Source organism: Lates calcarifer, linkage group LG21 (assembly GCF_001640805.2).
Source record: "Lates calcarifer isolate ASB-BC8 linkage group LG21, TLL_Latcal_v3, whole genome shotgun sequence".
NCBI classification, from domain to species: Eukaryota; Metazoa; Chordata; class Actinopteri; family Centropomidae; genus Lates; species Lates calcarifer.
The window spans coordinates 7,506,174-7,524,736 of record NC_066853.1 but is presented as its reverse complement, the minus strand read 5'-3'; the positions used below and the strand labels follow the sequence as shown (position 1 = coordinate 7,524,736).

Here is an 18,563-nt window from a genome sequence, read left to right as displayed (position 1 = left end):
AAAATCCTTCTTGGTGTGTGCTTTAAGAAAAGTTTAGATGTGACTTAAAGCCACAATCCAACAAAAGCTATTCATTCTCTGTTTAGGTAGTTGTGGCTGAAATATTTGAAATGTCTTTCATGCTGAATTGTGACCAGTGTTTGAACAATTCTACTCCTTCGCTGCGTGTGGTCACAATGCCCTGAAACACTCATAAACATAACTTTATGGTATTTCCAAGCATGTTTCAGGTTTAAATGTGACACAGCCGCAGCCTTGTCCATCCAAGGAGGTTTTTACTCTCCCATTCCTCACATTCCTCTGACTTGCTCAGATCTTTTTTTTTTTTTTTATTGTGTTGTTGTTCTCCTGCCTCCTGTCTCGCCAGAATGTGGCAAACCCCTTTCTCTTCAAAGTGCCCACATCAATAACAAGATAACTAGCTGCTCTCTGCTTCTATGGCTGGCGATCATTTTGCAGCTTAAGAGCTGCACAGAATTGGAGGTAAAATGGATGCTGTGAAGAATGTGAATGTACGTTGAATGAGAACACTGCCTCCCTCTGGCAAGAGGAGCTACAGCTTCTGCTTTGAATTTTTTTTTTTCAAAGAGGCCTTTTCATGCTGTCATAAACCGTCCAAATCCTCATGATGATAATAATTATGTATGGCAGGAGGGAAACAGATTGTTTAGCTGTTCTATCTCTAACTCATCTGGGGTGAAAAACTAAAAGGTAACAGAGGTTGAATTTGTGCATTCTGATAAATTTTCTACAGACACTACCACATACGAATGCATGCAAAATGCTGTTTGTTTTTTAAGCAATGGTTTACTGTAAAGAGATGCAAATTTTTTTTCTGTTATTCTCACAATTAACCACGATCACATGAGATAATTTGACCACAATACTGATAATCATCTCTTCACTGGAAGTTTTATAACACTGTGTCAGTGAAGCTTCTTCCAGCTCACTGTACACAAGCTTCACTGTTTAGATGCCTCTTTGTCTTGGATCTCTGCTGAGCGTACACTCTCCAATTACTCTCCACTGTGCTCTTGTGTCTGTCTGACCCACTTCCAGCAGTGCATCAGCACAGTGGGGCCCTGTGGGGCCCAGAAAGAGGCCACCCGGGCAGCTTGCGTCTCTGCTCCACTGAGGCGTCAGTCAGTCAGTCAGCTCACAATACCACTCTGTTACCACTCCAGCTGGCTGCTCCTCCTCCTCCAAGTCCCAGAACCGCCTGTCTATCCACCCGCCAAGGGCCCACACACTTGAGGTCCGGCTGGGGAGGGGAGCAGTGCCAGTACTGGCTTCTGATCAGACTCCTTGTAGTTGCTCACTATCTCTGCCTTACTGTCTTTTTCTCTCTGCTGCTGCTCCCCAAGCAGGGGGCCCAGGCCTCTTGGAGAGAGAGTGTGGTGGAGTACTGTAAACATATGTGTGTAACATATGTGTGAAATGGACCAGGAACTGTACATTCTTTCTGCCCCTGGCTTGACTGATAAAGAACACTTAATGTTGCACAATATGTAAATAGTTCAACATGGTGAAACAATGTTTAAGGTTTCAAACATTCAGAAATTATTTGTGGAGAGAGAAAACATAAGTTTATCTATCAGCAGTGATTGTTACAGATAGATATGTATAACCACTGCTAATTCAGTACAGGCATTACATTCAATTTTGTGCGCAAAATTACTCTGGCATGAGCACCCTGTCATCACGATGTTAGGAAACTTTTGAAAACTTTCAACCATTGTATTAAATGCATTGTAAACTGAGCTTGAATGAAAACTTAAGTCAACATCGCCTGTTGCTGAAAGACCATAAAAGCATTTTGTTAAGAAAAAAACAGAGTTGAGAAATAATATGGTTTATGGTTTGTTTTATGGTTCCCTCATTTTGTAATAATTTCACAATAATTTCCTGGAGAGAACTAAGCAGTATTGTTCAGCTGCTCCATTTAAATGTAAGACAATATTCATGCATTATTTTGTTCTTATTGAAAACATTATTCTTGTTAATTATTTTTAAATGGCATGTTTTGTTGTACAGAAATTTCACATTTGCGTCCTTCTCCTGTTAAAAAAAAACTAAAGTTTTTTCCAGGAAACTTCCGAGGAAACTATTGGTAAATCATTACAGATCCATAAAGTAAAGCGCTACCATAATGGAAGGAAAACTAGTTTAAAATCTAAAATACTGAAGGTAATGTATCTTCCAGACCTGAGGATGAATGATGAAGAGGACAGCCTCAGTTAGACTCATTTTTTTCTGACATACAAAGCATTTCCTCTGATCATGTCCAGATCCCCTCTCATCCCTCCTGTTGGCCTGGTCCCTGAAGCCTTCGAATGATTTAAGATTCCTGTCGTAATGAAATGTCGACTGGAATGAAGAGGGAAGAGTCGGAGTCCGTCACAATCTAAAACTTCAGACTCTCTCATCTCATCTGTTAACCTAATCCCTAAGGATTCAGTGCACATCACTATTGTAATACACCTACAGTCACATACAGATGAGTTGTGGCCCTGGATCCCTGGGGGACAGGAAATGTCTGGACTATGTGATCCAGAAGGAGCTGGTTTGTCAGGAACAAGGGATAAGAGACTGAGAGAACAACAAGTTAAAACAGATCCCAGAAGAATGTCAGTGGTTTTGTCTTTAAAGTCTTATTGTGCATTATTTTGATGTTATTTAAACACCTGTTACTGTTTAATACAAGTAACATTAATGGGGGAAAAAACTAATTGGATTTTTGTGAAAGTAAATAATTTTATATATGCTTCAGGTGTAAAAATATCCCACTTTTCAAGTAAATTTGACATTTTTATCAATTGATAACTATATCTTTACCATAGCAAGTAAAGTTTTGGATAAGAACTGAACTAACAGTATAGTAAACAAGAAATTTAGCTTCACTAATGAACTGAGATTTGACAACAAACAAACAAATGCCAAAAAATACAAACTGTTTTAAGGTTTGGTGTTGGGGTTTTCTCACATTAAACACACCTATTCCCCAGGTGCCACAGTATTTCTCTGCCAGGTGTAGCAGCTTTATGTTAATTAAGTTAAGGTAACCGCCTGCTGGCTCTAGCTACATAGCTAGCATACAGACATGTAAGTGGGGATCAATTTTTTCTTCTAACTCTCAGCAAGAAAGCAAATAATTTTTTGAATTTGTCTTCACCTCCTTTATCACAGGACTTCTTTCTGCATGTAGATGAAAACAGACTTGGACGGTTCACTGTCGAAGGAGGACGGCAGCAGTGGGAAAGAAGCGGTGAGTAGATGTAGGTGGTAGTAGAGAAAAAGGGAAAGGAATGCATGTGGAGGGAAAAAAAATGGGATGAATAGGTGATAGGAGTGAAGACACGGCTCATCTGGTTGGGCATCTTGCATCCAGATGTTGAGGGAAGAGCAGCTCTGTCACATCCTGCAGGCTGGGCCAGAATAACAGCTCAGAAAATAAACAACTGACCAAACTGTCTCATCGGTTGTGAATGAGATCATAGACACAAATAGATAGACGACAGAAGAAAAAATACACTTTTTTTCTCCTTGCAACTATGTGAATCAGGCCTAGATAAAGCTCAAGACTTGACGACAAACATCTGATGTCCACTTGGTGTCACCATAGCTCAGCTTTTAGAGAAGAAAGAGACTGGCTTGGACGCTGTTAGAAGAAGGGACTGCCTTTAATGAGATGGTTGTAGTGTAATGTTCCCAAGTGCTGAATGTTACGCTTGTAACAGCAGGATTTGTAAAACATTAATTGTTGAATTCATTATAGTTGGCAACCTGGCCTTTAATTTGAAAACAGAGTGGGAGATTAGACTAAAACAGAAGCATTCCTATTTTTTCTCCTCATCCCTCATAATAATGTGACCTCTTTATGAGTCATCGAACTGGCGAATTTTAAAATGACATTGGTAAAACTTTTGAAATTACTGAGGTGAGACAAACGTGGTGTGTTCAAATAGCGTTCCTTGAAACTGCTCTAAATGATAGAGGTGCCGAGAGGATGTTTGAAAGGTTCCAGTCGCCTCTTAGTCACTACAGGATTTCTTTACTGAAAATGTCATGACTTCTGGATGGATGCCCCTTCACATTTGCTTCCCTTCCCACATGTCAGAACCTTTGATGGGAGCACAAAGATGAGATCACTGAGCATTGAACACATATCATGGTGGCAGGTCAGAGTACTACTCGTGATCCTGTTTCTAACCCAGAATTCAGCACACAGCCAGATCTGACCTCAATAATAAACATTACATTCAAAGATGTAAATAAGCTATAGTTTTTAGGCCATATAGATTTATGTCGAAGCAGAGAAATGGGCCTTTGTGGCCCCCTGAACTGAAGAAAGAGTTTTTCATGACATTTGAAGTAGCGGCCTACCTGTGTGGCTCAGCTGTTTGGTCCTGAAGCCCAGAAGCTCTGCAGGTAATTGGGTTGGAGGGAGATGGAGCTTATAGCACATCTTCAAAACATCTCTGAACACAGGACGGATCTCACAGCACCGTGTTATCGGTTCATCTGACTGTGTGTGTGTGTGTGTGTGTGTGTGTGTGAAAGGGATTCATAACCTTAATCCAAGATGGGAAATGGATTTCATGTTTGTCATCAGTGATAGGATCGACATATTTAATGCATACAGTAGATATGAAGCTCTGTGTTCTCTGTGTGTTTCAAAGAAAGGGAGGCTTAGAGCAGAGCTGGCCATACTGACAATAAGATAGTGTTATTGGCTTTATATGCTTCCTATATAGTGTATGACTTGAAATCACTTGCATGTTTATTTGTAGAGTAAATAAAAGGAGAAAAAAATCAGCTTTTATTTGCTGACATTCAGTCAAGCTGAAGCAAAGAATCCCCTAGAGTATGTTAATATTTCTTTGGTAGTCATATTGTTTTGAGTTGATTTCCCTGTTAAATAAAACAAAGGACTAAAAAAAACAGTGAGAAATTATTCTAAAATAAACTGGAAACCAGGTTGTCTTACATTGGCACTTGAGAGATGCTCTGAGTTTTGAGGCCTAGTTGATGTCTTTTCAACATCTGCTGCTTTCATATAGACGGGTAATGACCCTACAGCTGAATAAGAAATACAGATGTTTTGAAATTACATCAAAACCTGATAGAAGTGAACTAAATTTTGTTTGAAGAATATTGGTACAAAACTGAACAACTGTGTGATTATCATAATCAAGCCAGAAGAAAAAATGGATTTACAAATTACTGGCACTCACTGGCGCTGGCACTGGCACTAGTACTGTATCAACTGCCAATTGTTTTGGTTGCTGTGAATGTTGGATTATGCAAGTTTATACAAAACTGCCATTATTATGAATGTTTTAAGGAGTCAACATTTATTTTAGTTGTTGCATGCCAACAAAACAATCATTCTTTCTTCCTGATTAAAATGACATGATGTTGAAATATTACTATACAGTACAGTTGTAGATACTAGTGAATACGAACAATGCTATGTGTTGTTATTCTGCTTTTCAGGCAGTTCTGCTGACCAAAGCACCTTGTTGATGAGAGAAGACAGAGCCAGACTGGTCATAGCTGACAGAAAATCTATGGTAAGTCAGATAACCACTCTGTATAACTGTGGTGAGCAGAAAAACATCTCAGAACTCACAACGTGTCGAACCTTGAGGTTGAGCTACAACTGCCCGAAAACCACATTGAGTTCCACGACCAAGGACAGAAATCTGTGGCTGCAGTGGACACAGGCTCACTTAAACTGGACAGTTGAAGCCTGGAAAATGTAGAAAGATCTGATGGGAAGGTCAGCATCAACAGCATGGACCCATCCTGCTTTGAGTCAACAGTCCAGGCTGGTGCTGGTGGTTTAATGGTGTGAGGAACATTTTCTTGGCTCTCTTTGGCCCTCTTAATGTCAATCCATCGTGGTTTGACTGCCACAGTCTAGCTGAGTATTGTTGCTGACTATGTGCATCCCTCTACAGCCACAGCTTGCTGTCTTCTAATGGCTTCCTCCAGCCTGATAATGCACCATGTCACAAAGCAGAAGTTGCCTCAAACTGGATTCACAAACATAACAATAAGCTTGGTTTACTTCAGTGGCTTCCCCAATCACCAGATCTGAATCCAGTGGAACATCTTGAACAGAGGTTTGCAGAATGAATGTGCAGCTGACAAATCCACCGAGATGATCTGCATCTCTCAAAGAAATGTTTCCAACATATCATAGAACGAAGAACTGAGGCTGCTTGAGAGCAAAAAGAGGCCCTAACCAGTAACAGTGTGGTGTTCCAAATAAAGTGCTTGGTGAGTGCACTGTAAAGAAGTGCCTTCACCTGAGCAGCACTTGGCTGTGATCTTAAAGCCTTCCTAGTTAGTGGTGGGAGAAATTATTTCCCAGTTATTGGATATATAACTGCTTACTAATATGTTTGATTGCAGAGACAGAACTGAAGGTTTTGTCCTCATGTTCCTCACTGACAGTAGTGCCACTAAATTCTAATTAGCTCTGCATCACAATCTATCGTGTCATTTTCAGTTAGTCCTGTGCTGCATAAATAGGTGTTAGCTCAGAAGCAACAAGGTGACATGGTGCTGTCAAGATTCACTGGTGATAGTAGTGAGTGACATTGATGCAGGCTATGTGTGACTGAGCACACCAGCTCAACTCCCTACTGTTCTCATTCACTGTGACTGGTGATTGTTTGACTATTTTTTAACTATCCTCTGAGTGGTGCATTGACAGTAAAAACAGTTCAGGTGATTGGTCAGTTTTTTTTCCCAAGTGTACACTCAAGACAACCCTGGATATAGGGGATGTGCTCTTGTGGGCATCGGAGGCCACACGGGGTCCTGTGAGGGAACATCATGGCCATTCATTTTACAGCCATCTGGTCCAGAGTGAACCAGAGTGCAACAAAATGCGTTCTGACTCCTCTGTAATCAGGTACAGGATGTCTGCTGTCAGAACATACGGCTGAGCAGCAAAGCGCTGTCAGAAGCAATAACGTTAGCCATCGTCTGTCTGCACACTTTATGGAGGATAATCACCCTATCTCTTCAGTTTGCTACATGGGGAAAGAAAAGGTCACAGGTCACTCTTTCTAGATGAGGGGGCAACTCAGACTCTGCTACTGAAATAAGAACCAGCCTGGAGTTACAACCTCACTCCTGTCATTCTCAATGTACTTTTCTGTGATTGCTAGTTACATAACACTACATTAGTGTTACACACTAAAGATGGTTTATAATAGTTGATTTGGTATGTGTGTGAACCCTTACAGTTAATTATACTACATTAAGTTTTGGATGTCATTTACAGCAGTGGAAAATCTTTGGGATCTTTGACTTAAAATGAAGTACATTTAGCTGAACAGCTACAACTGACAATTATGGGATAATGCTAAATGCTAAAACAAAATGAAAAAGCACAAGGCGAATAGGGTTACAAAGTCAATGAAGTGACTGAGTAAAGTTTGATCACACTAGGACACAACCAAAAGTGATGCTCAAGAGTTGCATGAATTTATATAATAACACACAAAGAGGGGTCACAGCCGTAGTGTGACAGTTAATTTTGCTTAATAAGCACTGGGATACTAATATGATGATTGACAACAAGATAGCCCAATTAGTTGGTGTGCCCTGCCTACTTAAGCAGTGAGCGAGACACCAAAGCTCTGTTCAAAGAGTTAAGTAAAAGCAACATAATCAGAGTATGAAATACCCCATTAGAATTAAAACTCCTGCATTCAAGTTTTAAATGAATTAAAATATATTTTTACTCTACTGTAAGAGACAAAAATAAAAGTGTTGTGCAGAAATGCCCCAGACAAATAATCTATAACTTTTGAAGTGTAGTAGAGAAGTGTAAAGTAACACGACAGTAACTAAGTACAGCACTATTGTTTTTATTTGGCAGACCTCACAAGATAATTTACTCACTCTTATGTGCATGTCTGTCACATGCTAACTGGCATTTTCAGTGAGGTCTTTTGCAGCTCACCAAAGGAGGAAATTAAAAAAAACAGACAGTGGGGAAAATTCTTCACTCTCTAATGCACAGCCATTAGACACCTGTCTGCAGTTTCTGTCTTGTCTGGTTTGAGTAAAACCATGTTAAGTTATTCCAGAGAGAGCGTTTATAAACCTGTTTTCCTCTATTATGGTTAGCTAATGCAATGCCTTCTGAAATTAGGAAATTGTGTTGTCTGGTGTCTGCAAAAATCCTAATGAACACACTGAACAGACCAAGTCTGCAGCCTTAAATGTTATCTTCAGTCTTTCCTGCATCACATCCTCAGGTGGCAGGAGCTCCTGGATTGGTGATCTTATGTTAAAGGGCCTGCACATAAGTGAGGATTCGCAGTTTCAGTGACACAAACACAGCATCTCCTCACAGAGGGATGCTGTATGAAAACTGTAGAGCTGAAGTCCTTGAAAAGCTGAGGCTCACATTACTGCAATCCATCTGGCTCAGAGGGATGCAGCTCACAGTATCAGCAGCTTTGGTGTACTCAGACATGTCCGTGTCCAGGGATTCTCCCTTCAAAGAAACAATAGATGTCCACTTGCAGTAAATAAAATACTCTGCCGTGTGTTGTGAAAACCTTAGCAGACTTAGTTGGGGATACAGTTTGATCCAGAGAAACAAGAGGCAGGCATAGAGAAGATGATCACTTATCTGATTCGCTTCCTTCTACCTTTTCGTGCACCTGCTTTAAACTGATTGAAGAATTTGACAAATTAAATTACAGAGAGAAACAACCTCATGTATGATGGTTTAGCGAGTCAGATGTTGGTCTGTGTTGTAGACCTTTGCTGTATAAAAGCATCTTTGTCTTTAAACTTCCACCATCATGACAGCAAACCACTTCACTGTGAGGATCTCTGACACTTCTGTGGCAGCAGACTCTCTGTGTTTGTGCTGAAAATTCTGCACTTGGTTTTCAGGAACATTAGCCAGTGACAGAGAGACACTTAACCAGCTCGGACAAGGTCCTCAGCCAAAGTGAAGTCCATCACTGATGATACCACTTAAACCTGAGACCTCTGAGACAGTCGATCAAACTGCAGGGAGCTGTGTTATGCTGCTGGTCATGTTATATTTTTATTTAAATATTTTTACACATTATCAGTGTAGGTTAGAAATGGTCATTCAGTGGGTTTCGATGTGCATGTTAAACAGCAAAATCCATTTGTAAAATGCTTTTTAACTCTGCAAATGTAATTCTCTCTCTTACAAATAAGGCCTTCAACACAGATATAATGATATACCCTCTACTGTATACTTTATGCACTACATATTATATTATAAATCAGTTCAATGGTATTTAATGATGTGATTTTGTACTATTTTACACAACAGCTCATTTTACTTAATGGCAGAAAACAGTGTTGTGATAATGCTGATTAATTTCATTAATTTGTGACTGGCCAACATATTGATTTAGTTTTTTTTTCATTAGCTCAGTCTGTATTTTCCCTCGAGGAACCTTAAAATTGCATGGGATGTGAGTTCAGAAGTTGAGTCCCTGTGTGGTAATTACCATTTTTACTCTCTTAAATAAATTTTTTATGAAATTGAACTCACAATTCCAACTAAACGAGTGTGCTGCAAGTCTGATGATTGAGCCTCTGCTCTCATTCAGGGCATGTTCACATGAACACCTCCAAATTTCTTTGGTAAATCTTTCCATGTTTGAACACCATCAGCCTCCAGCCAAGGAGCCCTGCATCACTTAATCAACCTCAATGGTCCTGCCTCATCCTAAATCCACCAGTGCTATATTTGCTCCGACCACAAGATTTGCAATATTCTCAGCCATTGGTGTTTGGTTTGGAAGGTTTTTGAGTTGTCTGCTGAGCCCAGGAGCTACAGTAGATCCTTGCCAAAGTCCCAACACTGCTAAGTGTCTTGGTATTTAATTGCTTGTGAATTTTAACTTTGAAAGGCTTCAGAATGCTTTGTAGTGTAAGTCTCATCGGAGGAGAGTTTTTTTGTAAGACTGTTTCCATTAACTGTCACCAGAAAGGACATTTGGGTGGTTTTTAACCAGACACCTTGTCAGTTGTCTTTATCCTTTATTCAAGGACATCTGTGTGTGTGTGTGTGTGTGTGTGTGTGTGTTTGTGTTTGTTTGTATTTCTCCTTGCATGTGTCTCAGTACTTCCAGGACCGTCCCCCTCTGGGTTATCTAGTCTTGCCTGTCAACATGTCACATCCCAACACAGCTCTGTTCTTGGAGAGGCAGGACTGCAGGCTGGTGCTAAGGAATGAGCTTTCACAGGTATGCGTATGTGTTTGCATATGTGACACTGGAATCGTAAAATATCCTTTGCATTGTGTACATTTAACAAAACAGATACAGTACTACTAATGCATTGCGATTTCAGCGTCTAATATACAAATTATGAATAAGAAACATGCATAAACATCTGTGCTGCTGTATCTATGCTGCTAAAAACAAAGGTTTTAAGTGCTCCTTGAGGACAGAACAGGAACAGTAACTGTATCTTCACCCACTGTGAGATCAACAATACCTCCAATTGGATCAGGACAGAGTATTAAGTCCACATGTAACTACTAAAATGTATCTTTAAATGCACAGTTTCACACTTCTTTCACCTCTGTCATGGATCAACAGATTGTATTGTTAGACTCTTGCCCTAAAACCACAGGAGTCCTTGAAGAGCTGCAGTTGGTCCTCCTGACATTACATATGACTATTTAACGAGACATTGTCCTTGGATTCGTCTCCAGGTGTCACAGCTCGCTCAACACATGAATAAATAAGGCATGGAAGCCGCTTCGGGGGAGAAGACAATGACAGGAAAATGTAGAGGTAGCACTTGAACCAAATGGACTTTTCTCATGAATAATAATATGTCTTTGTGGATAATTTAGGGTATACAGACGAAGACAAATCTCCCATCAAATGGGGAAGCCTTCTTCACCTCTGGTGGTAATGAGAGATTTTAACAGCTTCAGTGGAAGCTAATCCAGAGTTGGGTCTGTCTGAAACCTCACTTTATTATCAGATGGACTGAAACTAATCTCTGTAAACATATTTTTAATTACAAATTGTAGTGATAGATGCAATCCAAGTGAGTCTATGTTGGCAAAAAAAAAACAAAAAAAACGTGGTGTATGTAAATGAAATGTGTGGTTTCACAGGTTGAAATGTGGATGGTGCTGCAGTGCCAGTCAAATATAATCCCATAACCTTTAACTAGAATATCTGTGTGATTCCCTCCTTAGTTTTACTTTGGTTGACAGCCAATCTCCACTCCTCAGTCTCACTATACTTATTTAATAATATTGGATTCCTCGCCTCCCTCCTCCTTCCTCCTGACATTTCTCCATGATTACATCACAATTCCCCATCAGTGCTCTGACATTTCCTTGCCTACCCTCTGTGTTCATTACAGGCCTCGTGGGAGCAAACAACAAGGCTGGGGAGTTCAGAGGCCAAAGCAGGTGGTTGGCCTGCATTCAAACAGTGGCGGCATTTGTGAGGGGAAGGGGAATATCTGTTTACCTGCTCGGGTCTAAGACATTCTCTGATGTCCGTGTCCTCGGAGGATGAGAGAACACAGGATGGCAGCAAGACAGACAAAGACCACTGTATTAGAAAACAGCATGTCCAAATGACAGGTTGATGTGTCAAAGTTATTCAGTCAATACTAAGGTAACATACAGTGAATGGTCTGTTTACAGAAATGTATTTTTAAATCTATAAATTTCTGCATGGAGATCCATTACGCCACTGTGCTCCTGCTGGGGTTTTGGTTGATTCTGGTGCATGAAAATACAAATATAGTGTGAAATGAGTCTCTTCTAGTGTTCTGTTGTCAAACAAGACTGTTTCAACCCAACAAGCCATGACAAACCAACCTTTTTCATTAACAGAGTTCAGTGCTGTTCAACCACAGTCAAATGATCGAGCGGGTTCGAGGGTTTTACAAAACTGTATCTCACAGATACAGTTCTTCACTGGTAGCATTTTATTCATTGGCTGACTCACACAGAGCCAGTGTGACTGATGGATTTCAGGCAGTTACCTGAAATGATGGAACATGGGGCCCTTTCTGAGTAGGATCTTACATCTATTGATTTTATTACTCATGTGAGAATGCCTCAGCACATGTTGCGCTGTAACTCCTCAGTAAACTATTACTTTCAGCGATCTGATGGATGAACCAAAAACCCTGCACCATTCAAGGTCACGTACAACCTCATCAAAAAAACAAAAACAAAAAAACAACAACTAAAAAATCACATGAAAAAATCACATGAGGATGTAGACAATTTGAATTAAGAAGCAGTCCTGGTGAAGAAGTGATGATATAACACCCAATTAATGAGTTTTTTGATATGTTCCAAAAAGGGCAGGCTGCTTTCCAGCTGAACTGCAGATGTATTTTTGATGACGCATTTGTCTCATGCAATCAAGATTTTTTTTTTTAAAGCTTAAGTGCTTTATTCATGCTTATCTTTCCCTCCATGACCCTCTTCCCTAACATATTCAAATTAATGTACTGTGTCAGTTCAAGTAGAACATTGTAAAACACAACATATAGTGCGTTTCGTGTATAATCCAGACACGTTTTTATGGCCATTCCTGAAAATCATTAGTACTACCTCAAGTTTACAAAAGTGCCTCCAATTTTTTATTATTTGCCTGTGAAATGAGAAAACAATTAAAAGGGCAAAGCTTCTAAAATTTCACTGATCTAGGGTCTCTGTCAAATTTAGATGTGCCCCAAATAATAATACGTATTATATTTGATATCTAAAGCAGGTCTTATCACGTGGTCATGTACTTTTGTCAGTAGGGTTACAACTGACCACATTTCCAAAAATGATTCCTGTGAGCTTTTATATTTCATAAAAAGAAAAAACACAACAAAACATTTGAATGAATGGAAGTATAGAATGCACAATTAGATATTAGGTGGATGGAAGAAATCTGAATTTTACACCTGTTAATAAAATGAATGTTTAATAGCAAATAGATAGATTTAATTAAAATCTCTAAATATGAATACACTGATGATTTGGCTCTCAAATATGCAGCTTGTAAATGAACAGGTACATATTTTATTCAGTGTCCTCAGGCTGGCACTGCCCTCACATGCACTTTGAATCTGTAGAAAAGAAAACATCCCACTGTTTATTTCTAATGCTTAGTGGTTTTGTGCAAAGACTTTGTACCAAAGCAACTGTACCAGAAGCCAGGCTTATATTTTATGCCCTATGAGGTCATGATAAGAGTAAGAAATGGAAGAGCTGATGGGATGTGAGGCGTGTCTGCAGAGAAAAACATGAACTCCAAAAATCACTCACACTCCTCTCTTTCTCTCTGTGTGTCTCTATCCTTCTCTCACACACACTCACACAAATTCAAAATGCATACATCTGAGCACAGTTGTACTATCTCGAGAATATCAGACACTAAAGTGCCTGATATGCCTCCAGTCTTCAGTGTCTTGGTGTCAAGGGTCATTCACTCATCCTCTGTGATAAACCAGACAGAAATCATGCAAAGCCGTTGGCTTATAATGAATAGACTGGTGGGCTTAGTGATAAGGAAGAGACATACTCAAAAAGCCAAGAGCATAAAGCTACTTTACGTAAGAGCATAAGGTTAGTATTCATAAAATTTAATAAAGTGGTATTCCTGTGAGGAGACTGGTTGGATGATTTAATGCACGTGACCTATGTGAACAGTTGGTCCAAGAAATACAGGTTCAGATCAGATTAATTAAAGTTTTTGGTGATAAACAATATGGGAGATTAAAGGGCCACCAAAGTTTTTACAATTTATCTTGAAGTGACCACGACCATGAATGTTTATACCAAATTTCATGGCAGTCCATTGGATAATTGATGAAATATCTGCTTTAGATGCTAGTGTGGCTAAAAAGTAGCATACACTGAGAGCTGCAGGTCTCAGAGCTCAAAGATAGTGGTGAAGTCTGAGGTTTGTGCTGGATGTGCTGGATGCATCTAATCCTCCAGAAAGGGAGATTAACTCTGCTCAAAGATGCTAGCCTGATGTACTGATTCAATCATTTGATTTTCTTTAACACAGTGAAAGGAAATCTCTACAACACGTGGGACTCCTCTACGATGCACCTGCATCATAGAGGTGCAGCTGCCTGTCAGTTCAGACAGAAAGCAAAGAACATCATTTGTGCCAATTTGACCAGCTGACCATTTGTGCAGTCACTGTTTATTCAAGTTGGTCGGTGCCCATCAGACGCTCCGACCTTGACTGTGGGATGTTGCCTGTGTGATTTTGTTGCGCTCAACCTTTGACTGAACTCAGAACTCACCAGAGACTCCAGTCAGTTTCTTCTATTTCTGTCCTTTTTAGTCTTACCTTCTGCACGTTTGGAAGCAGATTCATAAAGCCCTGGTATACTCACAGTTATGCAATTTTTTGCTCAAGCACTCAAATGTTTTCAACCAGTGAGGCCACATCTTTGTGTCAGTTTCCTAATCTGCTACAGGTTATATTTAGCTGAAAACAAGACATACAGAAGATCAGTTATTACATAAGATAAGGCCTAATTTAATGTTCGATACCTTTGGATAGAAAAATATAAAAACTGTTGTAATGTTGCCTGACATTATCCCTTCCCCTTCAAAATATATGTTTCTGGCTTTAAGCCTGCATATACTCTACCATACAACAAAGACATAGGTGGACTTTTCACTGTCTGCAGGATTCTTCCCTCTGGGGATGCTGAAAGAGCCAGCGTGCCTTACTGACTATGGCGAACACACCACATGAAAAGCCATTCATTTTCCAGCTGAGTGGTGCAGTTAGCCTTCTGACAGGCCAGTCATCCACATGGTTAGAGAGAGAGGCTGAGTGCTAGAGAGGCACACAGAGGTGGAGAGCCAGAAGGAGAGAGACAGAAAACTGAGAGAAAGCAGGAGAGGAGAGACCTCAGCTGAAGGGTTAATGAAGTCCAGCAATCCTGAGGGCAGATTACTCATCTCGTAACGAGCCTGCTCCGTCACCCTCGCAACCCCTCCATCACCACCCCCCTCTCCTGTTGACTCTCACTACTACCAATCACAACTGATTACTGTTTCTGAGTTTGCAGCCTCAGGTACCCCAGTCGTTCTGCATTTTGTCAAACTCCATGTGCATAAGAAAAGTCTAGAAACTCACGCTGTCAGAAAAAAACTACTGAACTATGTGGTGAGAATGTGCAGAAACGCTTAATGTGACAAAGTCATTCAAGGCTACGTTTCCTTTAGGTATAACAGAGCTTTACATTAACTTTTATGACTAGCACTGTGCCAAGCCCTGAATCTGTACATGCAGTGATTTTATTTTATCTATTGTCTCTAGTTATGTTGTTTAGTTATGTTTTTTTTATGTTTATTTGAGATTATGATTTCTTCTCATTTCACCTGTGCATTTAAAATAGATTGCTTGATGATTGGTTGATCGTTTTTAAGCACAATTAAAATATATATAGCACTAGAATAAAAAAAAAATAAATTACACTAATATATATGCATGTTGTAAGCATATTTTCACCAGTTGTGTTTGCTATTTGTTTACACAAAAAGTACAGGCTGGATTTGCACCAAACTTGGTGGAGGGATGGAACATGGGCCAGGGAAGAACCCATAAAATGTTGGCGTGAATTCGGTTAAAGTAGCGGATATGACAAATAAATAATTTATGTTATCAGACTACTTCCTTTTTCTTTTTGTTTTTCCATTATAAGAGCTTGACAGAGGTGTATGATTGTTTGCCCTTGGCGAAGATATGCACTCTCCTGTGTGCCACTCTAGTTTTAACATTGACATCCATATTGAGTTATTTTGTCACCAAGCAGAGGTGAGGGCTGATGCGTCAGGTGCAATATATCAAACGCTCCCTTTGCAGTGAGGCGGGCCGTTTAAACTCTCAGTGACCCGCCCAGCCCTGAGTTTAACTCTGTTACAGCTGCTGCTCACCTAGCTTCACACAAACCAGCTCTCCTGCCTCCAGCACATCATGCTTCTTTGTGGATGAATAATTTTGTTTTCCATGCCGATCCCCAGATCATCTTGCTTTTTTCTTCTCCAATATCAACTGTGAGCTTCAAACGGTCACTTCAAACCAGAAGCTGGAGTTTTCTGTTCCCAAAGGATTCAGTCACTCAGGAGATGCCGGGGACCGCCGCTGCACTAAAACAAAGTAAGCAGCTGCTGCCTGTGCGCACATGCGTATTGTAATATTTTAGCTTTGTTCAGTCGTGTTTGTTAGGTAGTCCAGCAGCGATATACTAGGCCCAGCTACTGTACATGGCTGCTAATTGCTCTGCTTGTCTCTTTGCTGCCTTGCCCTCTGTTGGCTGCCATGTGCAGTGGTTTGCTGTCATGCTGAGTATTATGACTGTTAGCTTTGCTGGTTTTAGGTCGTTTTGTTGACTCATTGTAAGCAGGTCTCCAGTATTGTTACAGGATAATATTATTGGCTCATAGAGATGTAAACATGTGTTTACATGAGTGTTGTCCTTCACTCACATTCAGGTCCATTAGGAGTCCCAGTGAGCACTGGGAGCCTCTTCGTTATCATTTAAACCTGTGCAATTCCTGCTCTGACATGTCAGCCCATTGTTTTCCTATAAGTAACAAAAGTATCAAAAAATGTTCACAGTTACTAATTTATAGTGTAACGTTACACTGGCTACATTCAAAAAATCTAAATCACAAAATCACACCCCTGTGCTGATGGTCATCTGCTGTGTAACATTTTGATTGTCTGCTCCATGAATTTTGGGAATTTTAATATGTTTAGTAGTTGAAGTGTGTCTTAACCTGCTGTTTCATATCAGTTGTATTGCCTATTATTATTATCATTATTATTATTTTTTTTTTCATCTCAGAATAAATTCCCTGCAATGGTTGGAGATGCTACATTTGGAAATGGCCACATGGTGGCAGGAGCCTGGTCCTGACATAGCAGATTGCACATAATAGCCTGGCATCGCTTGCTCTCTGTATCTAATGTGATTCTGGGAGGGTAATTATCATCATTCCCCAAACTCCACTGTGCTGAGCTTGGTGCTTGCTTGCAGGGTCAGAGCCTAGACGCCAAATTTAATCTCTGCACTAGGTTTATATGATAAATCTGCTCCCTGTGAGTCGATTTACTGAAATGATAAATTCTATTATAAAACTGTAAAAGATCAGAGGTAAACATATTCTGCTGGCTGCTTTTTACAGTTTGGTCTTTCAGCGGAGGTCATCCACGCGACATGTACAAGAAGACTATTTGCTATTGCACTATATTCAGTGCTGACAAAATGCTCTTGGCGACTCAAGTTGGACTTTGTTGTCATTTGTGTCTGCTAGGCCTCATGATACCACCTAAACCAGTGTTGCATCACTTGTGCAGATGGTTTTGTTTTTCTAGGTTGCACAAACATGTTGCCTAAAATATAGAAGCTGTTTTATGAGTTCTAGGCGTGATAAGCTATATCAGGCCTATTTGTAGAGTCAAATCATTGTTGTCTCTGTTTTCAAAGGTAATGGTTTATATGTGGCTGTCATTGTCATCAGGGTCCTTGAACTAGGTAAACAGCTTTTTATGTACAAAATAAGTTGTTAGCCTTGCTGTTATTACCTCTCCAAGAAGATGTATTCACCCTCTACTAAGATCCACTAGAATTTTCAGAGGGGAAACAGAACAAATTCACAGCATCAGGTGGGGAAAATCTTTTTAAGTTGCATCTTTACTTTGTAGTCCAGGCTTTTAAGCCATTTACATTTTTAGATATCTTGCCATGGTGTTACTTTAGATAGAAGTTAGCGACAGAAAGAAACATGCATAATGGAGCATGATCTGTATTTATTTATCTATTTATTTCAAGCAACAAACAGGTGTTTCCTCAGTGTGGATTCAAGATTATTCCTTTGTTGCTAAAACTGTGCTGTGCACAAAGCAAACTCCAAAAACAGCTCAGTGTTTTACCACCAGAGTAATGCAAAATTCCACCTTGTCCTTGACCTGAATTTTAAAAATATTTTAACTCGTATGTAGAGGGAATTTTGTCTCTAGAAGCTAAGAATGACCTTGCACAGTCTGTGTGTGTGTATATGTGTGAGGCAAAGTGTTGTTTCGTTATAGAAAGATTGTTGCTGTGTCCTTCACACTGGGAGACCCTCCTCCTCTCATTTTTCTTTCCTTCTTCATGTTCTCATAAGAACAAGAAAACAACCCAACACACATGCAGTTTATTTATATGATAATGCACAACACCTGTAATGTGTACATCAAATACATAATGATGAAATGGTTTAATGGAATTATGGCGTGCACTGTTTAGGAGGTGCTGAGCCCCATGAGCCCTGGCCTTGTTCTGGTTTGATAGAGGGAGAATTTTCCTTCACTCTTTCCACAGCTTGACCCAAAACAGCCTCAGTAGGAAAGGCGTATTCAATATGTATGTTACTCTCCTACAGTCCAAAATTATTTTTTTTGCATAATATTGAATATATAAAATATTAATCTCTGCAGTGATATTCTGGAAACATGAAATTTTAAAACATTGTGTGTTTCATAAGC

The 18,563-nt window shown here is 39.8% G+C and overlaps 1 long non-coding RNA gene across 1 annotated transcript; it reads left to right on the top strand.

Moving 5' to 3' along the window:
- Positions 1–5,495: 5,495 nt before the first annotated feature.
- LOC127139062 (uncharacterized) lies at positions 5,496–11,800 on the top strand. The gene is made up of 4 exons (XR_007808948.1): positions 5,496–5,573; positions 10,146–10,268; positions 10,742–10,823; positions 11,410–11,800. It is a non-coding gene; the product is annotated as an uncharacterized LOC127139062 (long non-coding RNA).
- The last annotated feature ends 6,763 nt before the right edge of the window (positions 11,801–18,563 follow it).